We start from the raw sequence: 10688 nt of genomic DNA on the forward strand, positions 1-10688 counted from the left end.
AGAGTGAAGAGGAACTGAAAAGCCTCTTGATGAAAGTGAAAGAGGAGAGTGAAAAAGTTGGCTTAAAGCTCAACATTCAGAAAACGAAGATCATGACATGTGGTCCCATTACTTCATGGGAAATAGATGGGGAAAGAGTGAAAACAGTGTCAGACTTTATTTTTGTGGGGCTCCAAAATCACTGCAGATGGTGACTGCAGCCCATGAAATTAAAAGACGCTTACTCCTTGGAAGGAAAGTTATGACCAACCTAGATAGCATATTGAAAAGCAGAGACATTACTTTGCCAACAAAGTTCTGTCTAGTCAAGGCTATTGTTTTTCCAATGGTCATGTATGGATCTGAGAGTTGGACTGTGAAGAAAGCTGAGCGCCGAAGAATTGATGCTTTTGAACTGTGGTGTTGGAGAAGACTCTTGAGAGTCCCGTGGACTGCAAGGAGATCCAACCAGTCCATTCTAAAGGAGATCAGTCCTGGGTGTTCATTGGAAAGACTGATGCTAAAGCTGAAACTCCAGTACTTTGGCCACCTCATGCAAAGAGTTGACTCATTGGAAAAGACCCTGATGCTGGGAGGGATTGTGGGCAGGAGGAGAAGGGGACGACAGAGGATGAGATGGCTGGATGGCATCACCGACTTGATGGACATGAGTCTGAGTGAACTCTGGGAGATGGTGATGGACAGGGAGGCCTGGCGTGCTGCGATTCATGGGGTTACAAAGAGTCAGACACGACTGAGCGACTGAAATGAACCATGTCCTTATAAAATGTTATCTCAAATCTTATTCAGTTACAACAAATAAAAGTGACCCAATGTATAGGAGCTAAATATTGCTCTCCCTATTAGGCTATTATTTTCCAATGTGAAAAATCAATTTTATGAGTTTTTACCAGAAAAAAATTAAAAATATGTAGATTAGAAAGCATCAGAGTACATCACACAGAGTACTGGCAAACACTGTTTTGTGAGAGCTTTACATTGTGTATAGGTGTGGCTGTTGTGGCTCTCAGTGCCTTTCTGATTGTGGGTTGTAAAATTTTGTGAGAGCTGCCGTAACAAAGTACCACTAAGTAGAGGACTTAAGCAACAGCAATGTATTGTCTTACAGTTCTGAGGCTAGAAATCTTAGATGGAGATTTCAGCAGGATTGGTTTCTTCTGAGGGTTGTGACGGAGAATCTATTCCATACCTCTCTTCTATTTACTCTTGGTTTCCTGGCAACCTTTACTATTCCTCGGCTTATAGACACAGCACCCAGATCTCTGCCTTCATATTCGTACAGCATTCTCTATATATGGATTTCTCTTTCTGTATGCAGATTTCTCCTTTTCATAATGACATAGTCATGTTGTGTTCAGGTCCACTCTAATGACTTCTTAACTCATCTGCGGAGACCTTATTTCCAAATAAATCCACATTCAGGAACACTTGGGAACTAGGAGTTTAATGTCTGTTTGGGCCCCAGTTCAACCCAGAAGATAGATCATGATCAAAAAGTTTGAAAGTCTCTGCATAGGCATTCCTTGTCCACATTTAGCCCATAAAACCAAGCTATTCAAAAAGAGCGAAATTGTGTATTGATTTAAGGATGCAGTATGGTATAAAGTGTACTGATTTGGGGTGGTCCTCTCTGACCCTAATAACCACAGGCAAATAATTTGTATGATTCTAATTATACTTCTTTCTATTTGAGCAGCTGACACACATCTTTCAAGGTGTTTAGAAAGTTAATAAGAAAGCTGAATAATGATTTTAAGGTCATATTTATGTCTACCTAAACTAAATTTTTTATTGGACCTTTAAAGCATAGCCAATATTTATGTAACACTTTAGTCATTATTAAAATATATTATCAAAATATGTTTCTATTAATCAAATATAATTCTTAAGATTGAGTTCTTTAAGGGGATGTATGTAGATACTAGGTATTTACAACTAGCTGCATATATTTATTCCCTAATTCTTAATCACACTACTATATGCAGTCATCAATTTTCTGACAACCATCTGCTTAGATGTCACTCATTCCTTCCACCCCATCTAGTTGAAATTAAAATATTGACAGAAATAATTTTTGCATGGAAAGTGGAAAAGCTAATAGGGTTGGTAAAACTAGATTGGTTTTTGCATGCTTTGCCCCTGACAATATTCTGACAATTTTTCGCTTCTTCAAGTCATGCAGTACTATAGGAAAATAAAATATAAAGCAAAAATTTGAGCACAGTGTAAGGCTGATTTCTTCTGATGGTCTTAAAATATTCCTGAAATGTTGAAAGAAAGAAAAAAGACTGCAAAGCTGTAACTATCATATCTTATGGTGACTATATGTAGTTAGACGAGTAGCAATAGTAGACTTAAGTGTTATTCTGCCCTTCTACAAATACATAATGGCAATAACAGCAATAAAACATAAGTAATGAATGGATAAAACAGTTCAAAAAGCTTTACAGTATACCAATTACAAATATACTTTGAAATTCTTTATACACCTAGTATATACCTTATTAAAAACACTTAATATTTAAATGATCCAATCTGAAATTCTTTTTGACCTTAGCAAAGACTATTCAGCCACTGAAAAATTCTAAGCTCAGATTTTAGAATTTCCCTAGCTGGTACATTATTAAACTAAAAACTTGATTTCCTACTCTTGAAGACCTCACAAGCTAATAAATTAATGTGTCAATGAATGGTTTGGGTTTATCCTCCTCAAAACATAAAGTAGTATCTCCCAGGGGAGTGGAAGACATAAATACTCACAATTTATTTGATTTAAAACTTCCATTCATGTAGGCAATAGATGATGACTACATGACTAATAGTGAAGTCCAGTGAATAGGGTTAGGTTAAAAGGATGCATTGATAAGGACAGGGATAAAGAGCAGAGTGAATGGCTGTTTGAAGGAATCAGGTTTAGTCACAAGATCCATAAAAAAAGCAGAAGCAAGAAAAGTAGTAAAGTTGTTTCCTTTGTGCTCTTTTCTAATGCATTGGGGGATTTTTTCATTTTTGAATCACAAATTCCTAGCATAGAGCAAATCTTTTGTCAATGATTCCTGGGTGTCTCAGAGACCTTCCCAACATCATTCCACAACTCCCTTTTTCTAAATCGCATCTCTGGCCATATCTCTTACTATACCTTAGGATGTGTACTTGTGTATCTCCCTGTGTTGATTTTATTTTCTTCTTGTCAGATCTCACTCTACTTTCCTTCTCTTCCTCCAAATATGCTTGTAGTTATTTATACAGATGAGTAAGTGGTTTATGGGTAAATTCCCCAATCCAGATTAAGGAGTCCTCAGAGACAAGGACAGCAAATGTGTCTTAAAACTATTTTTGTTCCTAGAGCTAAGAACATATAAGTCCATAATAAAACTGACTTTGTGAGTATTTTGCACCAGAGAAACTGCAACAACATACCCTAGTAAAAATTTTGCAGAGGTCATGAGAGCTGTATGCTGACTTATTTTGCACTCTAGTTTAGGCCATAACGTTCAGCTTTGAAAAGGCTTTGGGAAAATAGTAAGAACAACAACCCCATCACCACCACCACCACTAAATAAACTTTTCCTCTTATTCTCTTATTCCTAGCTCTGTGTCTATTGACAGCACAGCTTTCTTTCAAAGCTTTCTTTCACAGCTCTCTTCTGCTGCTAAGGACTTTAGGTCATCTTACACTTTGTAGTTGTTTTATTGCTGTTGTTGCTCTTGGTCAGGAGAGTTGTGTGTTGGCTTTAGGGTGGATTCATACTAAGGAAGGAGCTTGCCTGGTGGCTCAGATGGCAAATAATCTGCCTACAATGATGGAGACTTGGGTTTGATCCCTGGGTTGAGAAGATTCCCTGGAGAGGGAAAGGCTACCCACTCCAGTATTCTTGTCTGGAGATTCCCATGGACAGAGGAGCCTGGCAGGCTACAGTCCATGGGGTCCCAAAGAATTGGATACGACTGAGTGACTAACGCTTTCACTTTCTTTATACAAAGGAAGAGTCACTGGTTTTAAAAGGAAGTCAAAGCAAGTTTATCTTGCAGCTCTAACAGTAGAAATGTGTTTTATTTTTTCATTCATTTCTTCATTAAAATGTTTGATGACTCAAAGCACAGATTTTTATTCTGTGTTTTTTCTTGAGGTCTAAGGGGACACAGTAATTGCCCTCTGCTATTCCCCAGTAGCATATTGGACACCTTCTGATCAAGGCAGCTCATCTTTCAGCATCATATCTTTTAGCATTATCATAATGTCCATGGGGTTTTCCAAGCAAGAATACTGGAGTTAGTTATCATTTCCTGTTCCAGTAGACCACATTTTATCAGAACTCTTCACCTTGACCTCTCTGTCTTGGTGGTCCTGAATGGCATGGCTCATGGCTTCATTGAGTTATACAAGCTCCTTTGCCACGGAAGCAGAAGAGATTAAGAAGAGGTGGCAAGAATACACAGAACTATACAAAAATAGTCTTAATGATCAGGATAACTACGATGGTGTGCTCACTCACCTAGAGCCAGACATCCTTGAGAGTGAAGTCAAATGGGTCTTAGGAAGTAACTCTATGAACAAAGCTAGTGGACATGATGGAATTCCAACTAAACTACTTAAAATACTAAATCATGATGATGTTAAAGTGCTGCACTCAATATGTCAGCAAATTTGGAAAACCTAGCAGTGGCCCAGGACTGGAGGATGTCAGTTTCATTCCAATCCCAAAGAAGGAGGATGCCAAAGAATGTTCAAACTATTGAACAGTTGTGCTCATTTCACATGCTAACAAGGTTATGCTCAAAATCCTTTAAGCTAGGCTTCTGTAGTATGTTAACTGTGAAATTTCAGATGTACAAGCTTCATTTTAAAGAGGCAGAGGAACCAGAGATCAAATTGCTAACATCTGTTGGATCGTGGAGAAAGCCAGGGAGTTCCAGAAAAACATCTACCTCTGCTTCATCAACTATGCTAAAGCCTTTGACTGTGTGGATCCACAAACTGTGGAAAATTCTTAAAGAGATGGAATACCAGACCACCTTACCTGCCTCCTGAGAAACCTGTATGCAGGTCAAGAAGCAACAGTCAGAACCGAACATGGAACAACAGAATGGTTTCAAATTGGGAAAGGAGTACGTCAAGGCTGCATATTGTCACCCTGCTTATTTAACTCAAGTGCAGAGTTGTTGTTTAGTCATTAAGTCATGTCCAACTCTTTTGAGACCCCATGGGCTGTACCCCACCTGGGTCTTCTGTCCGTGGGATTTCCCAGGCAAGAATACTGGAGTAAGTTGCCATTTCCTTCTCCAGGGATCTTCCTGACCCAGGATCGAGCATGAGTCTCCTGCATTGGCAGGGGAATTCTTTACCACTGAGCCACCAGGGAAGCATATGCAGAGTATATCATGTGAAATGCCAGACTGGACGAATCTCAAGCTGGTATCAAGAATCCTGAGAGGAATATCAACAACCTCAGATATGCAGATGATACCACTCTAATGGCTGAAAGTGAAGAGGAACTAAATAAATAGCTTCTTGATGAGGGTGAAAGAGGTAAGTGAAAAAGCTGGCTTAAAACTCAATGTTCAAAAAACTAAGATCATGGCATCTGGGCCCATCACTTCATGGCATATAGAAGGGGAAAAAGTGGGAGCTGTGATAGAATTTATTTTCTTGGGCTCCAAAATCATGGTGGACCGTGACTGCAGCCATGAAATTGAAAGACGCTTGCTCCTTGGGAGGAAAGCTATGAAAAACCTAGACAGCATATTAAAAAGCAGAGACATCACTTTGCCAATAAGGATCTTTAGAGCCAAAGCTATGTTTTTTCCAGTAGTCATGTATAGATGTGATAGTTGGAACATAAAGAAGGCTGAGTGCCAAAGAATTGATGTTTTCGAATTCTGTTGTTGGAGAAGACTCATGAGAGTCCCTTGGACTTCATGGAGATAAAAACCAATCAATCCTAAAGGAAATCAACCCTGAATATTCTTTGGAAGGAAGGACTGATGCTGGAACTGTAACTCCACTACTTTGGCTACCTGATGGGAAGAACTGACTCATTTGAAAAGACCCTGATGCTGGGAAAGATTGATGGCAGGAGGAGAAGGGGACGACAGAGGATAAGATGGTTGGATGGTATCACTGACTTGAGGGACAAGAATTTGAGCAAGCTCTGGGAGTTGGTGATGGACAAGGAGGCCTGGCATGCTGCAGTCCATGGGGTCCATAGAGTTGGACATGACTGAGCGACTGAACTGGACTGCAATAGGTAAAGGGAGAAACATAAGGGAATATAAAGTCATAGTAAAGGCAGGAGGAGCGGAGAGAAAATTGGGAGTGCAAGAAAATGGTTCACATAAGAGTTAATATTTCAATGAGGTTTTGAAGATAAAGGAGAAATTAGAAAACTGAAACATAAATATTCTGGGCAGAGGGGATAGTATTTTCAAAACTACAGAGTTGTGAAAAGGCTTAGCCTATTAGGGAAATAATACAGTGTGATCACATCAGATATAGAAGCTGTTTATCTAGAGAATAGGCATCAAATAATGATACGTTAGTGTTTGTCCATCCTTTCTAGGTCAGGAAGGAGTCCTGATTCACATTTAAATTTCAGCTCACAGACACCACCCCATCAGCCACAGAGTTTTGAGAGGTCAGGTAGAAAATCCTGTTTAAGCTAAGACATCAGTGCACATTTCGCAGGGCAGGTTCCCTCCTCTCTCATTGACTATAACTCATGAGGATGCAGAGTGGTTTATAGGCCACGTTAAAGTATGGACTTTAGGATTTGGCACACATGATCAGGCCAGTACTTCACCAGTGGATTTTACTGTCAAGAGGACTGTGCCTACGTTAAAGATGGAGCGGGAACTGAAAGGCCATGAATTATAGCTTTGTCCTATTGAAGACTGAAAAAGTGCTGAAGTTAGGAAAATTAAGTGACTTGTCCAAGGTCAAATAATTTATCAGTGAAAAGCTGGTCCTGGAACAAGGGTTTCTGGCTCCCAGATCAGTATCACTTTCATTGTACCATGTGCTGGTCTCATCAGATGGAGGTATTTGCTGATATATGAGAGGACTAAGAAGTTTAATACATGAAAGAAATGATAAGTTCCCTGAGGAGCTTTGAAGTTAATAGACTTCTAATCAATTTTTTTTTTCTGAGCAATCTTGCCTTTAATTCATCCGTAATTCTGGATTTCCAATAACACAAATGTTACTGAATTTTCAGAAAAAAATAAAGTCATTCTTTTCTGGTTATTTAGATACCATCTAGATAGCACTAGTTTGAACCTGGTTGAGCCCACCTGATATTATCTGTATAATCCAGGTTTAGGGCAGTATCAGCCTGTGTCCCAGTAAGCAAAGGAGAGAACACTTATAAAGGGCAATAGAAGAGACTTCAGCAAAGGCACTATTTTCAAAGAAGTAGGTAATATTAAGGGAGACTAGGGGAGAGTGAATCACCCTGGGACTAGCAATGGTAAGAGAAATGTTAACAAACGAAAGCCTAAAGAGGGAAGGAGAAAAAACTGTTTCTAGAAATATTTGTAGATGTAAGCGATGGCCTTCAGAAATAAACTGTGGCTGTCAGTGTAGGAATATACTCTTTGCCAATCTGAGGCACAGCAGAGAGAAAACCAATAATTATAAATACTCTAGCTCCAGTTTCTTCTTGCCCTCTGATCTCCTCAGTGCCTCGGTTTGATCAAACCCGACAGAAAATCAGAGAACAAGGCCATACAAGTTAGCCTCCAAGGGCACAAAGAAGAATGGATAAAGGTAGGAGTGGATATGGAAGAGAAAATGGAGAATATTCCAGGACAGAGCAAATAAAAAATATCCATGCCCTGGCGTAGGATCTCTTCAGTCCTCCCGTCCACAACCCTTCCTGGATATACAACTCTCCAAACTGCTCTGATTTCAAAAAGTTTACCTGATACTACAGGGAGCATTATGTAAATATGAATAGTTTGGCTGAGCAGTGACTAAGGAGAGAGGGAAACATGACCTCCATCTGCAAGCAGTGGTGGGAATGGAAATGATTTCCTGTGGGAACTCGGCTGGTATTATTGTTAAATCATTTGTATACTGTTAAATGAGTTACGGGCTGGTGGGGCAAAGAGGTCTTGGAACTGTGTTTGCTGGCATTCTCCCTACCTCCATCATTGTCTACAAGCTTTTGAAAGGTTGGAAAAACAGCAAGAGAAGGGTCTGATTCAAGGTGATAGAACCAGAAATAGTAAAGTAAAATTAGGAGAAGGATATTTTAAGTTAAAAAACACAAAAGTGCTCATAGCAGAAGTTAATCTTTTATTAAAAAATCGTAAGGGAATAAAATATGGGAAAGCTCTTATTTGCATATTTAATCTCAGAATGAACAGAGCTCTAAAAACTCACAATTGAAGATAATCTTTGTGGAACAAAAAATGATACAGTTTATTTTTTGTTTGCATATCTAACAAGTACACTTAGCAACATTAACAAGCTTTAGGAAGTTTCACATTTTCAATATGGCTAATTGATATTTACTTTTATTATCTGAAATATGATTTCTAATATTAAACATTTTTAAATCTCTAAAGATAAAAATTATTTTTCCCTCCGGGAAAAATGCTGAGTATATAGTTTAAAAACAAGAAAAACTTAATAAAATTTTTATGAAAAGGGGTTTTGGTATGAAGCTTGTTTTCAAAGAACATATTTAAAACATAATGTATGCCTTTCTTTAACATTTTCAGTTAAATTAAACATATATCATGAACCTACTAAAACTAATATTTTTCCAGCTTAAGATTTTTTTACTTGACCTGACAAATTCTAATGGACAAAACTCTTTTTGTTGTTATTGATTCTCCTACATAACCAGTACAGTCCCTTGAGCATAAATTATAGTATAAAATTTGATTATACAATGATGTGTAATCACAACAAAAATTAATATGACTGATCATACTGTGTCAGATGCTGTTCTAAGAGCATATATATTAATCCATTTAAACCTCTTAAAAACTTTATGAGACATTTCCATTTTTGCAGATGAGGCTTGAAGAAGCTATATAACTTGCTCAAGATCATGCACACAGTGCTGGCAGAGCCAGGATTAAAATCTGAGAAATCAGTTCCCAGTCTTTGAGTTTTTAACCATGATACCCTAGACTGAGATAAAGTGGGGCTAGATAAGGAGCCTTAGATGCTAGGACAGAAGGTTGTCAAATGAGAACTCTTGTAGGTTTTTATATAACAAAGTACCATGGTTAATTTTATTTTTTAAGCAGCTGAATGTGATATCTTTTCCTCCCCTGATGAATTGTACCAAACATTTATTTTTATTTTATTATTTTTAAATATTTTGTTTTCCAGTTTTATTGAGATATAATTGACATGCAGCATTGTATAAGTTTAAGGTGTAGAGCATGATGGTTTGATTTACAGGTCTTTTTTAAGATTCAGTTAAGTCAGACAGGGAACTGAACAGGGACCTGGAAGCCTGGCATGCTGCAGTCCATGGGGTCGCAAACAGTCAGACATGACTGAGCGTCTGAACTGAACTGAACTAAGTCAGACAGAAAAACTCTGCCTTAAACTTCTTACTTCAATTCACTGTTTACTTAACATTTACCCAGTATCTAAAATAAGCTATGAAAATAAAGAAAATATGAGTTTATTCCACAATCCAATGGTTTTTAAGCCATTAAAAAGTCTTTGATATGGACACTTAATAAGAAAAATATATTAAAGGGTTTAAATAATTTCTTGTGATTCTGGGAGGAAAATTTTCAGAGAGAAGTGCTGCAGGGGAAACTGAAAGCAACTAACCCATTTCTCAGTGGTTGTTTCCTGTTGTCTTCCATGTTCTTCAGAGATGTCTGACTGACAGGGACTTTACTCACCAGAGCAGGCTAATTTCTGTAACAAGCAATTGCAAAATATAAGTGTACTTAACAAGTCAAAGACTTTTTTCTCCTTTCTCACGTTATGGTTCAGTGCAGGTTAGAGATGGTAGCTTGCTCCATGTAGCTATTTAGAGAGCCTAGCTGATAGTTGTTCCACTATCTCCAATGCATGAAATTCAACATCCAACCCCCAATCAGGAAGACAGAAAGAATGGCTAAGGCACAGCCATTGTTAACTTAATCATCCTGGAAGAGACAAGTCACTGCAGCTCCTAGTTCATTAGTGAGATCCAATTCATGGCTTCACCTTGGTACAAAGGGCTGGGGACTATAATTAAGCTGTGTGCCCAGGAAGAGGCAATATGTCGAGTGTGTATCTCTATCACAGGGACTGCATTCAAATTAACACCTCTTTTGAGAAAAGCACTCAACATGAGTCACACATGGTCCTTGCTTTCAATGAGCTTTCTGTCTAGAAGCGGAATTTAGTTAAATAACTAAAGATAAACTAATAATAATATCTAAACTTACCAGAGGCTTACAAGGAAAAGTTCTAAATGCTTTAAAAGTATCACTTCCTTTAATCAATGAGATACTATTAACCCATTTCATAAATGAGGAAATTAAAGCCAAGAGTAAATTGCTTAATGAAGCATGGCTATTAAGATGCAGAGTCTTGATAGGACTTCATCTCAGACTCTGTAACTGCAGCCTCCACACTTCTTAGAACAGTAAGCATTCCAAGTGGAATACAGTCATGCTACGTACGCAGCCTGTGAGGAGGAGTTGTGACAGTTATAGGTGGCCAT

Source organism: Bubalus kerabau, chromosome 3 (genome assembly GCF_029407905.1).
Source record: "Bubalus kerabau isolate K-KA32 ecotype Philippines breed swamp buffalo chromosome 3, PCC_UOA_SB_1v2, whole genome shotgun sequence".
Lineage (NCBI taxonomy): Eukaryota > Metazoa > Chordata > Mammalia > Artiodactyla > Bovidae > Bubalus > Bubalus kerabau.